Genomic DNA, 19320 nt, shown 5'->3' with positions numbered 1-19320 from the left:
TTCTCGGCTGTAAAAAACTTACGAGCATCGGTATGTCCTTCGGTATAAGTGCCGGTATATACTTCGGAATGTGCGTCGATATCAGCAACGGTATATGCTTTGGTATGTGCTTCGGTATACGCGTCGGTATACGAAAATTTCAAATTGCCCCGCCCGACTTGTCTCCTCCAAGATTACGACAACGGGCATACCGAAGTTCGACATTTGCATCGGTATTTTAACGTCGGTATGCCCTCAAGCTCTAGCAGTAGTGAGCTTCATCTACTCTTCCCTATTTGTGTTGCAACTATACCCTTGTCGGGAGCTCTACGGAAGGCACCGGCAAACGATCTCTGATTGAGGAGCTTTCTTCGCGGGAGTAAAGCTATAGGGGCAACTATATTATCTTATCAGACAGTATTTTTCGGACCGAAAACGGGTTTCTCTGATTGAGGAGCTTTCTTCGTAGGAGTAAAGCTATAGGGCAACTATACTTTCCTATCAGACCACATTTTTCAGGTCGAAAATGCATTTTAAGCACGTTAGTACCTCTATTTTTTGAAAAGCAAGCGATTTCGAGCACTGCGGGGTAAGTCATCGATTCTATGCAGAACTCTGTTTAAGAACTGCAGGAAGACAGATTAGTTGTGCAGACATTGTGTGTGCTGTAAGGAGGTCAAACATTTGCCATTGGGTATATGTATGCACATTGAGGTTAGTGTTTGTGACATTTGAGTGTAGTACAGTACCGCTCTGCAGAAAATACAACAGTTTGTGTAGGACAAACCAGAGTGCTATTTCTAGTAAATTTGTGTGTCTGGCAAGATGTCAAATGATGGCATAAACCAGATTGTTGCTGAGAAGCTTGACAAGAACAACTTCCATGCTTGGAGGTTCAGGTTGACAAATTTCCTGATGGGAAAGGGTTACTAGGACTACATAGAAGGTGAGCACATGAAGAGGCACTGGAGATACCAGAGATCAATCCGACTACTGCAGATGTGAAAGAGTTCAAGGATTGGAACCAAGGAGCTAAAAAAGTTATGTATTGGCTCTCTATCAGTATATAGGACACCATGATTGGGCACATATAGGACACCATGATTGGGCACATATAGGATGCCAAGTCCCCCAAGGAGGCGTGAGACACCTTGGTAAAACTCTATGAAACAAATACCAAGGCACAAAAGATACAGTTGAAGAATGAACTTCGTACTATGGAGAAAAAGAGTATGTCTATGAGAATGACTATGCATTGAAGATCAAGGGTATTGTTGAATCCCTTGCATCTATTGGCATTTCAATAGATGATGATAATAAGGTGGAAGTCTGTCTACGTGGTCTCGAGCCACAATACAAGGCATTCAAGACGTCTATTCAGACTCAGAAAAACATTCCCAATTTCACAGATTTGGTGTCTATGTTGATTATAGAAGAGAAGAGCTTAGGTGAAGACCAACAGTCTTCACAAAACAAAAATAGTTCAGAGCAACAGGCCTTCTACACAAGTTCAGGAAGAGGACGAGGTAGAGGAGGCCGTGGACGCGGCCAAGGAGGTGGCCGAACAGGTAATCAGAATTATGGCCAATAGCAGCAACAACATTAGTCCCAGAATTCACAACAGCAACAACATGCAGGCGGAAGAGGCCAATTAAGAGGCAGGGGGAGTCAAAGAGGTCATGGAAATTGGCAAAGGCAATATAATGATACACGTGGATGCTTTTATTATGGTTGGTAAGCCTAGACATTTGCAGAGGCAGATTGTTATAAGAAAGCAGGCTGACATGCAAAATGGGAAATTGTAGCAAAACAACTATGCATCCTCATCAAGCAGAAACAATGAGGATAATGAAAGGTTGTTTGTAATACAATATGTCGTTAATGCCATGTCTGAAAATGTTGAAGTAGCACATAAAGATGATGTATGGTACGTTGATTCAGGTGCTTCGAACCACATGACAAGTCATGGGGAGTGGTTCAAGGAGATGAAACACCTTGAAAGACCAGGTTTTGTGGAAACAGGGGATGACACTACACTCATCCAATTGCCCATGTTGGAGATGTGCCATTGTCTATGCAGGATGGTAAAGTGAAGTACCTTGCAGATGTACTTCATGTTCCAAACATAACAAAGAATCTAGTTTCAATTGGCCAGATGATTGAGCAAGGTTTACAGGTTAGGTTTAACCCTGATGGTTGTTATGTTGAAGACTTTAAAGATAAGTGTAGGTTGGTTACAAAAGGCAACAGAGTGGGTAGAATGTTTACATTGAATGTAAACATGCCTGAAGTAAGTGTTGTGATGTTTGCAAATGGTTCAGGAATTGTTGTAGACACACACATTTGGCATAAAAGAATTGGACATGTGAATGTGCAGCAGAGAATGAAGTCTATGCAGACTAAAGGAATTGTGATAGGGCTGCCAAAGTTTAAAGTTGAAGGTATGCAGAAAATATGTGAAGCATGCCAATTTGGAAAGCAAACAAAGCATGTATTTCCATGTGACAGAAATGTAAGCAGAAATGCACTAGATGTTGTGCATTCAGATGTATGGGGTCCCACAAAGACCATGTCTATGGGAGGCTGTAGGTATTATGTGACATATATTGATGTGACCACATAAGGAAAGTGTGGGTATACTTCATGAAGGAGAAGAGTGAGGTGTTCACTCACTTTCAGAATTTCAAAGTTATGGTTGAAAAGCAAACAGGGAAACATGTAAAGTGCCTAAGGTCAGATGGAGGGGGAGAGTACTTCTCCAATGAGTTCTTTGAATTTTTACAAAAGAATGGTATTCAAAGATAGTTTACATGCAGATATACTCCGCAGCAAAATGGAGTTGCTGAGCAGAAAAACAGGCACATTGCTGAGATTGCGTAAGCATTGATGGGAGAGAAGAATATGCCGCATAGCTATTGGGCTGAGGCTGTTTCTACAACATTTTACATAATGAACAAGACTCCAACTATAGCCATACATGATATAACAACACCATATTGGGGAATATGGGAATTTCTCACAAGTTTGGGATACGTGGTCAAAAGTTTGGATTAACCATAACTTGAACACCACTAATCCAAAATGAGCGCTTTATAGCTCTTTAGATTCCATTTTTCAAGCGCTTTCCAACGATAGGTCATATGATAGGGTTTTGAGAAACTTACAAACATGTTATCCATGTCCCCTTTTTTAAGTATTCAAAAATGGGAATTGGAAAATTTCCAAATTCACTAATATGGTGTTTAACTCCAGAGGAGAGGTTTACTGGTAGAAAACCTGCTTTGTCTCATCTGAAAGTCTTTAGATGCATTGCATATGTGTATGTGCCAGATGAGTTGAGAACTAAGCTGAAAAATGTGTGTTTATTGGGTATTCCCTTGATGAGCAAAAGGGATACAAGTGTTATAACCCTGCTACATGTGAGTTGAGGGTAAGCAGGGATGTTTTTGATGAGATGAGCAGCTCATATGCTGCTGAAAAAGAAGCTGTTGGGGCTGATGTGAGTGGAGTTGTGGTTGCACAGAATGCAAGTCAGCAATCACAGTCTCTTTGAGTGGACCAGGAGAGTCCTCATCTACTAGTGGTTCAGTTGATAGACCATGGAGTGGCAGGCTGCGTCATAATACCAGTCCTACAAGTGTGATTAGCACATCACACAAAGGCAAAGAGAAATTGGTTGAGCCCCTTAGTATGCCTTACATTTCTGCAAGGCATTCTCATGTTGTTGATGGGTGGAGAGTCTAGTAGCTCAGAGATGAGCCTTGATGAGGATCTTGGGATACCAACTATGAGAACACATGGTGTAAAGAAGGCTACGGAAGCCATGAATGCAAAGCTACGAAGATCTGGGAGAGTGAATAATCTTGTGCAAAGGTTTACCTATGATGGTTATGTGGCACATCACTATGCACACATGGCAAAAGTTGTACAGGTTGTAGAGCTCACATACATTGATGAGGCTGTTGGAATGTGTGTTGGGAGAAAGCTATGGATGAGGAGATGGATGTACTATATGGAAACGAGACTTGGGATTTAGTGCAATTGCCTGAAGGCAAGAAAGGCATTGGATGCAAGTGAGTGTACAAAGTAAAACATAATAGTGATGTAAGCATAAGCAGGTACAAGGCTAGATTGGTAGCCAAAGGATATGCGCAAACCTATGGCATTGATTATGAGAAAACTTTCAACCGAGTTGCCAAGATGGCAACACTGAGAGTTGTGATAGCAGTGGGGCTGTGTCAAAGCAATGGTCTTTACATCAGATGGATGTAAAGAATGCATTCTTGCATGGGGACTTGCAGGAAGAGGTGTATGTGTTGCAGCCACCTAGTTATATTATGAGGATGTGAGTCACCTCCCCCCCTCGAGCATGTTTGCAGGTTGAAGAAAGCCTTGTATGGCTTAAAACAAGCACCAAGAGCATGGTCTGACAAGATTTTTGAATATCTTGTCACTATTGGCTTTCATGTCGCCAATGCAAATTTCTCACTGTTTGTGAGACACAGTGATAGAGGGGTTGTGCTTGTTGTCATCTATGTAGATGACCTAATCATTATGAGGGACCATGATGCAGAGATCTTTGATGTAAAGATCTTGCTTAGATAGAAGTTTGAGATGAAGGATCTAGGGGAGCTCAGATATTTCTTGGGCATTGAGGTGATTAGGTCACCACATGGTATTGGATTACTGCAGAGACAGTATGGCTTGGACATGTTGTCCAAGTATGGTATGACAGGCTGTAAGCCTATCTCTGTGTCATTGGATCAGAATGGCAAGTTGAGTGCAGATCCAGGAGAGATTTTGGAGGATCCTACTGTGTATAGGCGTATAGTAGGAAGCTTGATCTACATGACGATCACCAGGCTAGACTTGAGCTATGCTGTTGGGTTGGTGAGTCAGTTTATGCAGGTTTCTTGGAAGCCGCATTTGGATGCATTGAGACGCATACTGAGGTATGTGAGGTCTACTTTGCACTGAGACGCATACTGAGGTATGTGAGGTCTACTTTGCACTGAGATGCTTACTGAGGTATGTGAGGTCTACTTTACACTGTGGACTATTTTATGAAACTCAAATAGAGATATGTGTACATGGGTACACAGATGCTAATTGGGCTGGTAGTATCTCAGATAGAAGATCTACTAGTGGCTTCATGTTTTCTTTGGGTAGTGCTGCTGTGACTTAGAGCAGCAAGAAGCAGCCTGCGGTTGCTCTATCCAGCATAGAGGCCGAGTACAGAGGTGCTGCTATGGCAGCATGTGAGGTAGCTTAGTTTTTTAAGAAAGCTACTTGCAGATTTGGGTCTATCAGTGGATAGACAAGTCATTTTCTGTGATAACATTAGCAGTGGCCAGGAATCCAATTTTTCATGCTCCCACGAAGCATATAGAGGTCCACTACCATTTTGTCAGAGAGAAGGTTTTGGCAGGTGACGTTGACTTATTTATGTCAGCACATAGGATCAGGTCGCTGACATCTTCACCAAAGCATTGGGTACAGAGAAGCTTCGCAGATTCAGGGCTTCGCTTGGTGTACATGAGATGGAGTTGAGCTCCAGGGGGAGTGTTGAGATATCGAGCTCATCTAGTGAGGTGGTGGACACTGATGACCCGCTTGGGGGATAGGTCCCACACTTACACCATTGGCATGGTTGGTGAGATCATGGGTGATATGCGGCCAGTGGGATGACAGGCTGTGTGTGACAGCCATTCTAGAGATTGGCATAGTTATAGCGCCAGCTCATTTAGTTGGGTTCACACTACCCTAGTATGTATTTGGTTGAGTACCTCTTCATATAGTGTGTACTCTTATCTTTGTATAATGTGTGTTGAGTGAAGAAGAAGATTTTCAGCCTCTCACCTTGTGTGTTCTCTTTTAGGTTTTTGTGAGTGTGTGTGTGTGCTTGCAAGAGCTCAAGCTCTCTTCTCCCCCTGCATCTTTTCAACCTTTGCACACCTATAAGTTGACCTCTTTAAACTCTTAGCATTGGTTGTATATCATGCCCACTATCTGCTTATAAATAATAGAGCAAATAATTATGTCATGCAAATTGTCAAGGTAAGTATATACTAAAGGCTTTGTTATTTGGGTCTAGAAATAGACCCAAGGATGTTTGTAGAATTTTTCATAAATTATGGATCTTATGTTGTTACGTATTTTAATATTTTTTGAGCGCTTGTCAACAAATAATGTGCACATTTATGCATAGTGGTAGAATTTGTCCCAAGAAAGTCCATTAAAAAAAGTGTCTTACATTCTTGAAATTTATAAAATAATTTTTTATTTGAAAAAGATTGATATTTCTTTAGTTTATGTAGACTCCTATGTCATTTTGTAAGTCAAGTTTATTTTTATGTCACAAACAACAGTAGTTTATAAATCTACGAAGGTCACACATGTTCTTAATCTTGAAGAAAATAGCAAAATTCATGTAATTTTTAAATTTATACATGGAATTCTAGATGTGTTCTCAAAAAACTATATTTTTAAGCCATTTTTGATAATTCAAACATTTTGGGAGGGAATCTCTTTAGGTAACCCTCCTCAGTTACCTATTTTGCTCGTAACAACAACAGTGTTTTTCGTTAAAAATCAACAAAATTAACAATTGAGTTTGGTGGTTGGCGCGCGATAATGCAACAGGTCCTTAGGAGTTGTAGCAAAATAAACCATCAAATGCACATCATCATTGATCTAAGACACATGGAAAGATCTCTTGAAGTCATTTAAATGCCTTTGGGAATCCTCCACTAGGCTAGAATGAAATTCAGAAAAAGGTATAATTGGCTTTTCTGGTGAGCCATGTTTGTAGGTATCACAATGTCTTGGGGTGTTATGGCTGGCATGGCCATGATGACAACTTGGCGTAATGGTGGTTGTGTAGGATTGTAAGTTACTTGAAGAGTTCTAGAAGATTTTTTGGCACGTGAAGAGGGAGGTTTTTTAATGATAGGTATAGCAACACTTAATTGTAGACCCAGGGAATTCACAGCAACACTTAATTGTAGACCCAGGGAATTCACAACAACAAGCCATAACTTATGGTGTCACTTAAGTTTAAGAAGGGAGGGTGTTATGTGAACATTATATGTGCATATACTAGGAGGCTAACCCACCCTAGGCATGTGAGGATGGGAGCATGGGAACATGCTCTAGTGGGGGAAAGGGTTAGACCTAACCTTGGGTTGAGGTTAGGGTCAGGAAACCAAGGGTCACACATGGAAATGGAGAGTCAAGAGTCACTTGAGAGCTCTCCTCTATAAAATAGGGGCATGGGAAACTCTCAAGGGATGTTCTCTTGTGTAGAGAATTGTATGTACTCTCTTTCCATTTCATGCTAGTGCTATGTGTTGTTCGATTGAAGACATACCTCTTGGTGGTATGGGACACCAAGGTTTGGTATGTGGCTCTTCATTATGTTGATGTGTGCCCCCTTAGGCTCGAGGGTGGTCGTGGGTGGATGAGTATATGCGTGGATTATGTGTGTTTATGCATAGTGATTAGCTAAAGAGATCTATGGGGTTTTAACAGTGGTGGTTAATTTTTTATGTTTTTTATCCTCTTAATTTTCTCATTATTCTAGTTTTTAGCATTTTTAAAGTAAATTTTCATGTTTACTAATAAAAAAATATTATTTTTTGGTTTGTTTTGGTGGCCTATGCATTGAGAATGTTAATATAGGGGTTGGAACATGGTGCTTCTCGACTTGGATGGACGTATTAAAGTTGCAGGGAAATTCCATGAGTGGAAATGCTATTTTTCTCTATTTTTATGTGCTTAAAGTAAATATTTTATGGATTTTTAACCAAAATACCGCACATGATATTGTCAGTATTTTCTGGTAGAAAGGATTTCCTACATTTCTACAAATTTTAGGAATTTTTCTAATTATTTAAAAAAAATTTAAAGGATTTTTGCGGGTTTCCTGCGAGCATGTTAGCAAATTTCTACCGATTCTCTCCTGAAAATTAGTGCGGGCAGCATGTTGATGCCTAGGGTTCTCTCCCGTGTGTGTGGCATAATTTCTCTCTCTCCCATTGAAAATTTCCTTCAATTTTTCTCTTTTGCATGGGAACACCCCTTATGTGGGTAGGTTTGATTAGAAGTAATCATGATTAGTGGTTAACCACCATGATTAATAGAGAAGAGAGCAAGGAGATGAGAAGAAGAGTTGAAGTAGGTGATGAGATGGAGAAGGGAAATAGAGAAGCGAAGCTTTTTGCTTCTTCTTCTCCGTCATGCGTGCGATCGCACACAGCCGGCGTCGAAGAGGTGTGGGGGGGGTTCCGCTGGCTGTGGAAACCTACACCCCCCCTTCATTTCTTCAAAACTTTTTTTTTAAAAAAGCTTTGTAAAGCTTTTTTTAAAAAATCATCATTTCATGATTTTCTTTAAAAAAAAATTCCTTGAACCTTTTGGCCTTTCGGGTCCTTATTTTTAAGCCATTCAAATTCCGATGGTTACTTATCTCTTTGATTTCCATGACCCTTCGCTGTCCGCATTCCGGGGTTATCCTTCAAGTTTCGAAATTTTTGACCATTCGTATTCTCGGTCGTTTCGGGGTACAATTAAATTACTGATAATTCGTGGATGGTGTTTTCATGATATTTTACTGTTGTCATGCTAATGAAAGCATTTTTTTCTTATGTGCAGTCGATTCTAGTGAATTAATTTTCTAGATCATTTTGGTCAAGGGTGGTCAAGGGAAGTTGGTTTGAGTGAATTATGATTTTTGAAGAACCTTATTACCATGGCTCACATTGATTTCTCGATCAATGATAATGTCGATGAGATGTGTGATCATCTCGACTCAGGAAGACAAGATCTTAAATTCCAAGTCGAAGAAGAGGAGGTTGTTGGAAAGAGTGAATTTATGGAAGTCACAGAGTGTCTGGAAGCATATATTGCTAAATGCTATGACGAGATGGATAGAGATCAATGCTAGGCTATCATGCATGCTCTTTGTTGTGATATCCTTGGTAGATGTAAGTGATCTCACATATTGATCCACTCACATATTATTGATGTAAGTGATCTTACGTATTGATCCACTCACATATTATTGATGTAAGTGATCTTACGTATTGATGTAAGTGATCTCACGTATTGATCCACTCACATATTATGCCTTACAATGATATCTCGTGTGTCTCCATGCTAAGGTTATGCCTTGCCATGGCTCAATTGTTCCCTATGTGCTCATATAATTGCCCATAGCATCTACAATAAGAAGGTAGTCATTTACAATGAGATGGTATTTCTCTTTCTAGTGATTGTGATGGAATAGATGCATGGTGCACTTCCTAGCAATAACCATGGTGGTCACCTCTATTGGGGTGCCAGACTCATCACAAATGTCGTGCATCCTATGTGAAGGTGCCTTGGACCTATGCTCTGCTATATACTTGCATTTGATGTCAAAATTTCCATTCTTATTTGGCATGTTTATAGCTATGTGGTGGCATTTATGGATATGGATTGTGTTGTCTTTGATCAAGAAGAATTCTAGGTCATAATGCATGCTTTTCCTGATATATCTAATACACATTCTATCCTCTTGTATTGGTGCATAAAAATCAATGCGAGGCTATCATGCATGCTCTTTGTTTGTGATAGCCTTGGTAGATGCAAGTGATCTCATGTGTTGATCCACTCACATATTATCCCTTGCAATGATATCTCATGTGTCTCCATGCTGAGATTATGCCTTGCCATGGCTCAATTGATGTGCTCATATAATTTCCCATAGCATCTATAATCAAGGGGTAGTCATCTACAGAGATATGGTATTTCTTTTTCTAGTCATTGGGATAGCATAAATGCATGGTGCCCTTCCTAGCACAATGACCAAGGTGGTCACCTCTATTGGAGTGTCAAACTCATAAAAAATGCTATGCATCCTATATGATGGTGCATTGGACTTATGCTATACTTATGCTATGTGGTATACTTACATTTGATGTTGAAATTTCCATTCCTACTTGGCACATTTATGGCTATGTGATTTTTTGCATCAAGATGAATGCTAGGTCATAATGCATGCTCTCCTTAATTTCTATATCCTCTTGTGTTGGTGTATAAAGATCAAGACTAGAATATCATGCATGATCTTGGTGTGGTATCCTTGGTATGCAAGTGATCTCATGTGTTGATCCACTCACATATGCCTTGCAATGATATCTCGTGTGTCTTGCTGAGATTATGGCTTGCCATGTCTTAATCATTCCCTGTGTGCTCCTATAATCCATAGCATCTACAATGGGGAGGTAGTTGTCTACAATGAGATGGTATTTCTCTTTCTAGTGATTGGGAAAGCGTAGATGCATGGTGCTCATATATTTATCCATAGCGTCTACAATGAGATGGCATTTCTCTTTCTAGTGATTAGGATGGTATCATGGTGGTCATATAATTACTCTATGCCCTATTGTATACCTACATTTGATGTTGAAACTTACATTCCTATTTGGCACGTTTATGGCTATGTGGTATTTATGGATATCGATTGCATTGTATTTGTATTTATTAGAGTTATGTGCTTTTATCAATCTCATTAATGGAAACGGGACGTGCTATTGTCAAATCATATTAGCAATGCTAAAATCTCTTTTTATTTAATTACATAATTTAAGGTAATATCTCTCTTTATTTTCTTGCATCAATAGTTGATATCTTTTATTACAAAAAGAAGTCTCTCTCGGTTTCCAGGTAATGCTCTCCATCGTCTCTTTTGCACATGTATGTGTCAAACTTTTGTACACACCTATGATGAACTTGTGTGTATGCATGGTCTTGTGGGTATGTGTGGTGCTTGTGTATACCTTTCTTGATTTCACATGTTGCATGTGTATGTAGTATGATTGTGTCATAATATTAGGTATAATGGATAGGGTGGGTAGGCTAGCCCCTGAGTGTGGAAACACTTCACTACGTGGCTAGCAGCCATGTGTAAACACCCATGTGGCATGGGCCATAAATCCCCAAGCTTCCCAAGGGCTAAATCCCTTGTTATTTTTATCGCCTTCTCTATTGAAGGCCCAAGTAGATCGATTTCCCAAACTTTATGGAGTAAGTTTTCCATTGATAATGTGGTAGATACTTAATGGTGGTGGCTCATATTCATTGATGAGATAAACATTTGTGGAAAGCAAAATTCACATATTTTGTGCATACATAATTCCACAAAGGGTATATTTGACTCATGGATTCAATGTGGTATATTGAGATAGAATGGGGAAAAATGTTTCATGAAATGTGAAAGCTATGAAAAATTATTCTTTTCATACTTGCTAGCTTTAGCATTTGTAAAGGAGGATATTCCAAATAGACCAAAATAAAGGGCCATGATAAATATTACCTTAGCTTGAAAAGCTTAGATATGCTCATGTTCATGTCTCTATCTCCCCAACAGAAGCTTGAAAATGTGAACTGGAACCATATATTTAATGTGTGGAAGTCAAAAAAGGATAAAAGACCCCAAAAATTGATCGGAAACAATTCTTCTTATGCTCTTCCTAGAGTGACATGTGCTTGAAGATCTTGGAATGGAATAAAGTTTTATCTAATGCTCACATGTCTAACTTTGAGTGATTTAGTGTGGATAAGGTTATCCTTTTTTCATACTTTACCCTTCTACCTTGAAGGGTAATGCTTAAGATGAACCTTCCTTTTTTTTAAAAGGTAGCAACCCTTCTAATTTGAGGACTCAATCCAAGTTAATAGGACACCAAAATGTTATTTTTTTATGTTTTGAATTAATTCTATGGCATATGCCTAGTTATTTTTTACACCCTCTTCATGCTAGCATTAAATGGGGGGCTAGAGGTGATGTTACTCATCGTTTCTGTGGAACTCAGCACGACAGACGCAACAACGAGATGCTTTCTACAAACACAACCACACGTTTTCTACAAACGCAGCAACCAGACGTTTTTCTATAGCAACCAACAAACAGTCAGGAGAGGAGAGTGAGTAAACTAGCATCATAGAGCTTTGCATCTCTTAGTCGTCCTCAGAAGCTGCGGCTCTTAGCCAGCAGTTTGTGAGTGTTGTGTGTATGAGTATGTGTGAGAAAAAGAATTAGTGTGAGAGGGAGAAGAACAAAGAACATGTCCTTTTTTATCCCTTCTATCATTCTCTAGCTTTAACCCTATTCTCACTCATATCTCCACCCTCCATCTACTTTACATCTTGTCCCTTCATTTCTTTTTCACATTAGCCCATCTTGCCCATTTTATAGCTTGCTCCCACTCACTTTTACATCTCCCATTTATCGCTTGGCCATTCCACACCCCGACCTTTATTTGTGCTACTGGTGGTTCCCACGTATGATAAGTATGCGTTGAGTTAGGATTGTTCACATGCAGTGATGGAGTTTGTCCTCATGCCTTGAGTTTGTGGCGATAGTTCGTGTGTAGTGTGGGCATATTGGGTGATTGTTCACACGTGTGAGGTGTGTCACATGTGTTGATGTTTTATTTGGGGTTGTTCACATGTTTTAAGCCTCGTGGAGGTGGTTAGTGTGTCATGTGGTCGATTTGGTACATTTTGGGCATTCACATGCACACTTTCGGCCATTTAGTGTATTCTGAGACATTCACACGTGCACGGTTGGTCATTTTGACCATATTGGTGTCTTTTCCACATGCGATGCATGATTCTTGAGCACATTTAGAGGTGTTTCCACACTTTCGAGCTTTGACAGGATGACATGAGTTTCCATTACTACTTCTACCCCGCCTATGATCGTCGTGCTACCCACCATCTTCTCGACACCATTATGTCTCCATCCCGGATGTTGATCCTGTGATATCTACTCGTATCCTATCACTCTGGCTTTATGGCCGTCATCTTGATTTTCCATTTCAGGTGAGGAGTTACATATCATTGGCCGAGTTCATATATACATTTGGCACATCACAGCTTCGACCTCTAGAATCTGATCCTTCTTCACGGACATTATGCTATGATGACACATTATATTCGAGATTTCGGATATGGCCACTACCTAGTTTTCATAGCATTCTTGGTAGCATTCGAGTGGATCGAGTTGTTGTGATTGAGCAGTTAGGGATAGTGCATGAGAGTAGTGATGAGTTTACAGAGGTGAGACATCATAGAAGTGTACATATCGATCATATTTTTAGCATATCCTATGACATTGACTTTGAGAGTTTTACAATTGATCTAGGTATTTCCTTAGATCCAATACTATTGGGGGTTGATCTATCATGGGATTTAGGTGTTTCCTTGGATTTTGCATGTCTTGGATTTCCTTTTGATTTAGGAGGTTACATAGATAGCCTCGTCATCTCACGAGAGCCCTCTATCCTTTCCATTTTACCCAAGGGGTCATATGATTCATACATGGGTCTTCCGCTACATTCAGTCATGGATGTGATTATTTTGGCTTTTGTACATATCCTCTTGTATATGTTTCATGCATGACCACCCTTTGATTTTGAGGACGAAATCATTTGTAGGAGGGGATGGTTTGTAACAAAGTGTCCTAGTGGTGCACATGCACATGGGTATGGGCCTAGGCACATGGGCTTAGGGTCCATTTACACATGTGGGACACATGGGGCCCTAGGGGTATAAATAGGAGATTACTATTATGTACTAGGATTTTTTACTTACTTTATGAAATTTGGACATCTATTCTCCTTGGAACATGTGTTCCCGTGGATATGGTGCAAACTCCCGTGATGAGTGCTCTAGGTATTGCTCCCTATGATGAGCTTCCTCTAGGTGAGAGGCTCACACACCACACTTCAATAGTTTCTTGCAACTTTGCAAATGGAAAGGTTTGCAACATAGTTTAACTTGCAGGATTCCGGTTTTAAAGTATATATTAATCCCTTCCACATTTTTCCCCCTCTCTTCATAGGCACATTCCTTAGTTTAGCTTAAGCCCTTAGAGTCAATGTGCACAAACTTCCTACGGGTAGGTGATGCATACATTTTTAGAATGCCCAAAGTTGTATGAAAATAGTTCACTTTACCCAAGGATGAAGGTGGACTAGGAATTCTAGATAGAACTAAGCTTGTTGTGATAGGGTGGCAGGTAAATGGTTGGTCTGAAGCTTGCTTACCTCTAAAGAGGACTCGGTCGAGCTCATTCACGGGGATTCTTCTCTTTTTGTTATTTAGGGCTTCCAGAAATGGAAGAATCTTCCTACTCTCATTCAAATTAAGGCTAGTATGCTGATCAAAAGAATGTGGACCTCATGTAATAAACTCAAGGAGAACATTGTCCTCATTGAGTTTCTCTTTCACAAGGACTCCATCTGGTTTTCCATCATGTATAGGTCAGCTCAAAAGCTCTCTAAGAAAGGTCTGGCAGTTGCGAAGATGTTTGGAATTTCACTACCAAAGGGTGGAAATCTAGGATAGAACTCAAGCAAATTTACATGCTCAAATAGGAGGACCTCACCCTTTTGACACAAAGAATGTCTCTTTGGCAGAACAAGGAAGAACACTTCATCCAGTTAAAAGGTCCCCTACTTCCAAAAGCATTTATCTATTCAAGAAATGTTAGCCTCTTACCGATCCCTCGATTCAAAGTTGTTAAGCCCCCGCTATACAACAAGGTCAACAAAAGGTGGAATCTAAGTTGGAATAGGAACCAGTGGAAATATAGATTTGCCAACATATGGTCGAAAATCATACCAACAAAAATCTCATGCTTAATGTGGCTTTTTCTACATTGGGCTCTTTAGACCAATGCTCGTGCATGCAAACTTGGAAAAGGCAATGATATCTACTCAAGGTGTAATAGTTCTTTGGAATCTATCCCCCATCTCTTCATTTTTTCCCTACTTTTGAGCCTCGTAAATCAGTGTGCCTATCTTACCCATCCCCATGATCTTAACTCGAAAGAGATCTTGCTCAGAGAAGCCTTTGGTTGCTCAACCACATTATGGAACATTATTAGATCTAGTTTTTATGGAACGTATGTGGATTGGTAGAGATAATATGCATGTTCTTCAAAATAAGCAATTCAACAATGTGCAGGGTTTGAAAAGCTCTTTGGGTTTATAGATGTGAAGTACTCTAAAGGACACCAAGGAACTCCTGATTGCAAAGATTGAAGAACTCAAAGATAGTTGGATGGCGAAAATGGATGCAGATATGATAAACCTCATTGATGAGGTTAGAAAACCTGAAATTCAGTTAGAGTACAAGAAAAGAGAAGCCATAGCTACCTCTAGTAGGAATGAAGAATTGATGTATTATATTATGGACCTTGTTGAGGTTCAAGCGGTTAATCTATAGGGAATGTTGAAGCTAAGCTTCTTTATATAAGCTTCTTTTATTCTCGATAATACATATTTCAAGTTTGCCTTTTAAGAAAACATCTTTTTTTCCCGTAGTAATTGGCGCCTCCCAATTCTCTAGACATTTTAATCATCACAAATTTCTCCATCATATCATTGTGAATAACTTGAAAATGCTTCCATCAATTTTTTTTGATGGTTCAATCCCGAAGTCATTTCTCTAATGTAAGTAGGGTGGGTTCCAGGAATGTCTCACTAATAAGGGATATTGTTTTATACTTACAAGTTTTTGTGTGTTTTTTTTTTGTATTGGCTTTGAAGTTTGGAGGCAGATGACGCAGGAACTCGTAAAGTTTATTCCATGTGAATTTTTGGTGTAGAAAATAAAAGTTATATATGGTTTGGAGGCACAGAGAGAGAGAGAGAGAGAGAGAGAGAGAGAGAGAGAGAGAGAGAGAGAGAGAGAGAGAGAGAGAGAGAGAGGGGAGACCAAGTAGTATAAAGCATGCACTCTAAACCATAAAAGTATCAATTTAACGACTCAAACCACGTCGCCCGGTCGCACATGCAACTGTACGTAGAGACAAGAGTGGCCTCATCCAAGTGGACTCCACAAAGGTATGGACCGATCAGCAAGATACTTTTGTGCGCCCAGAGCATTGTGAGCAGGTTGTCTTTAAAGCGGATCCAAAAAGATCCACGCTGGCTATTTGTGGTTCAAGTCGCCCCCCGCAGTAAGCAAATTTTTGAAGAATTTGAGCTACCACAAGGTGATGTGGATGCACAGGGTGGTGGAGAGCAGCAAGAACAAGCCAATATCGACAATGAAGAGGAGCAAGCAAATGAAGAGGAGCAACTAGAGCAAGATCCAAATGAAGAGGTGCAAACCAAGGAAGCTGAAAAACATGTTGAGGAAGAAGACATAGATGATGAGAACATCCTTCATCAAGGGACTTTTAATGATGAGGATGCTGCTGAAATGTACATAGACATAGATCTCTTTGGGGCTACTGATCTTAATGAGGATGATAGAATAGATAATGATTTTTAAAATGATGTATCTTAATGATTATGCAAATAGTTATGACATATTTGTAATGATTTTATGACATATTTGTAATGATTTTATGACATTGAAGGTCCTTTCATTGTTTACCATTGTTAATGTTTACCATCATAATCACTACTATAGGTGCAAGTTGATATAGTTTTACCATTGTTGTTTATCATTGTTAATGTTTGTCATATGGTTCTTTCATTGTTTACCGTGTAATTTTCATTTCGCACAAGTTTGTCATATGGTTTTTTGTCCAACAGGCCATGGGTGACTCACCGCCCTACGACTACAGTCCTGATTTCTCATTTAATCCTACGCCGCAGGGCATGAGTCCCCAGCAGTTATATGGTTTTCTTTCGTCCATGACTCCAGAGCAGAGAGCCATGGCTCAGAGTTATTGGGGTTCTGGAGCAGGGACATCTGTCTCACCATCTGGCTTCCCGACGCCAGTTCCCACACCCGTGGGTATGAGAGCAGCTCCCACACCTCATACCACACAGCCTTCCACTCCTCTTACAGCTCGATCTACCACCTCTTCACATAGACGTCACTCACGTAGTAGGTCTTCAGGGGGAGGTTGTTGTGGTGGTAGTGCCACAGATGCTGTGACACCACCACCACGTGAGCGTCGTCCTTTGCTCTCATCTATTGATAGCACACCCATAGGGTCACCTTCCACTCCCTGGGGTGCACATGACCATGACAACAGCAAGATATACACAATTAGGGATGGGGCACCAATAATGAATAGTGCAGGGAAGGCAATGAAGACACGCATTCGACAATTGTGCACTATACAGTTTCACGACTCTGTCATGACTAAATGGGATCAGCAAGATAAGGGAAAGAAAAATTATATAAATACAAAGATAAAGCAAGAGTTTCAGCCATCTGACCCTATGAATGTCGTCTCTATTGAGTGGATACAGTATACAGCTCGCATTTTGATGGGGCATCGTAGGTCAGAGACGAGGGATGCATTTAGAGAGGGGAAAGAGAAACTTGTTTGGCTAGATGACAGGGAGTGGGCAGCCATTGCTCAGGAGCTCACAGAGACACCAGAGAGGTTTCAACAACAAAGAGAGGCGGCAAGGGCAAGACTCCAAACAGTAGGGGCTTCTCATCTTGGGAGTGGTGGTTACGAAACCATGTGCCATGAACTCGTAAGTATTTGTAGCAATTTTATTTATGTAAATGTATGTATGTGGGCTAAATGTTGATTTCTAAAAGGTATAATTGTTAATCATTTGTGTAGGAGTTGGCCATGAATCGCCCACCAAGTAGGCGAGAGGAGAAGTACGCTCACAAACATGGCCTTGTGGCCTTATTTGAGATGCTTGAAGAAGAAGGAGAGACCGTCAATTGGGAGGCATTACCATGACGTAAGATGACCTTCAAACTAATGGTATATGATCAAAACATTCTTGAGTATTAATGTTTATCAATCTAGAAAATAAAAAAACAAGCACGGTTGTTTTTGTGCTCTATTTTAGACAGAATGGTGCTGTCTGTTTGCTGTTGTTGATCTTGTTCATTGCAGGCAACTAGGCAACAGCCAGGCAACACTATTCTGCCCAAAAAAAAAAATTTGGTACAACGTCAGTATATTCCCCGGTATATACACCGGTATATACACCAGTATATTCACCAGTATATGTGCCAGTATACATGTCGGTAATGCCTTCGGTATAGATACCGGTGAACGTCGGTATAGGGGCAGGTATACACCCCGGCATATGTGCTAGTATAGTAGCTGGTATAGACGCCGGTATAGCCATCAGTATTAGCGTCGGTGAGACGTCGGTATAGACACCGGTATAGGCGCCGGTATTGTTCCTCGACGCTTATACCGACGTCGTCGTTCCGGCACATATACCGGCGTTTATACCGATGACGAGGCTTTTTTAGTCCCCATTCAATGACGTCGGTATAAGCGCCGGTATTAGGCTAACATGTAGTAGTGGCTCTTACCCTCGTATCGCTTCCTGTGCTTCTGTTACTTGCAGCTGCCCTTAGCATGAACCAGGATCTGATACCAGGAAAAGATATAGGGGAGAAGAGAGCTTGAGCTCTTGCAAGCACACACATACTCACAAAACCCTAAAAGAGAACACACAAGGTGAGAGGCTGAAAATCTTCTTCTTCTTCACTCAACACTCAACACACATTATACAAAGATAAGAGTACACACTATATGAAGAGGTACTCAACCAAATACATACTAGGGTTCTCTATAGTGTGAACCCAACTAAATGAGCGAGCGCTATAACTATGCTAGTCTCTAGAATGGCTGTCACCATACAGCCTGTCATCCCACTGGCCACATATCACCCATAATCTCACCAACCATGCTAGTGGTGTAAGTGTGGGGCCTATCCCCCCGAGGCAGGTCATCAGTGTCCATCGCCTCACTAGATGAGCTTGATATCTCAACAAGGTACACTTCTATTCATATATATATGTAGAAGATGGTAACTATGGAGGCTTTGAGTAAACTTAAGGATGTTAAAAGAGTAGAAAATTGAAATATTTTTTCAGCGAGATTACTTTAGGCATGGCATCATATAGCCTATGGGTGTAAATTTCAACCCATATAGGCATTTGTTTTCATAAAGAAAATTCTTGTTATGCAATATGGATAAGGGTGGCGGGAAGGAATTGTAGCCTATATGATGTATATATGTGGTGGTGGTAAAAATTCATAGTATGCATATGTTGATGTTTGATCCAGATAGCCATTATCATGAATGTAGGTGATGGTATATCTAAGATTAGTGTAGGAATGAGCTCTAGTTATAATTATTTAGAGTACATATGTGAAGGATGTTGAGAGATGGTATGTCTAAGGGTAGTGTAGAATGAACTCTGTTGATAATTATTTGGAGGACATGAGAAGGATGCTAAGAGATGCAATCTTCACTCGTGACATTGTCTTTGTGTGTACAAAGAAAAAAGAGAGGAGCTTAGGGCTTATGGAATGGTGGTAGAGAAGAGCTTGGAGCTTTC

This window comes from Cibotium barometz, chromosome 63, assembly GCF_041138505.1.
Source record: "Cibotium barometz isolate CiBa-2024 chromosome 63, ASM4113850v1, whole genome shotgun sequence".
In the NCBI taxonomy this organism is placed as follows: Eukaryota; Viridiplantae; Streptophyta; class Polypodiopsida; order Cyatheales; family Cibotiaceae; genus Cibotium; species Cibotium barometz.
This window is presented reverse-complemented; position numbering follows the sequence as displayed.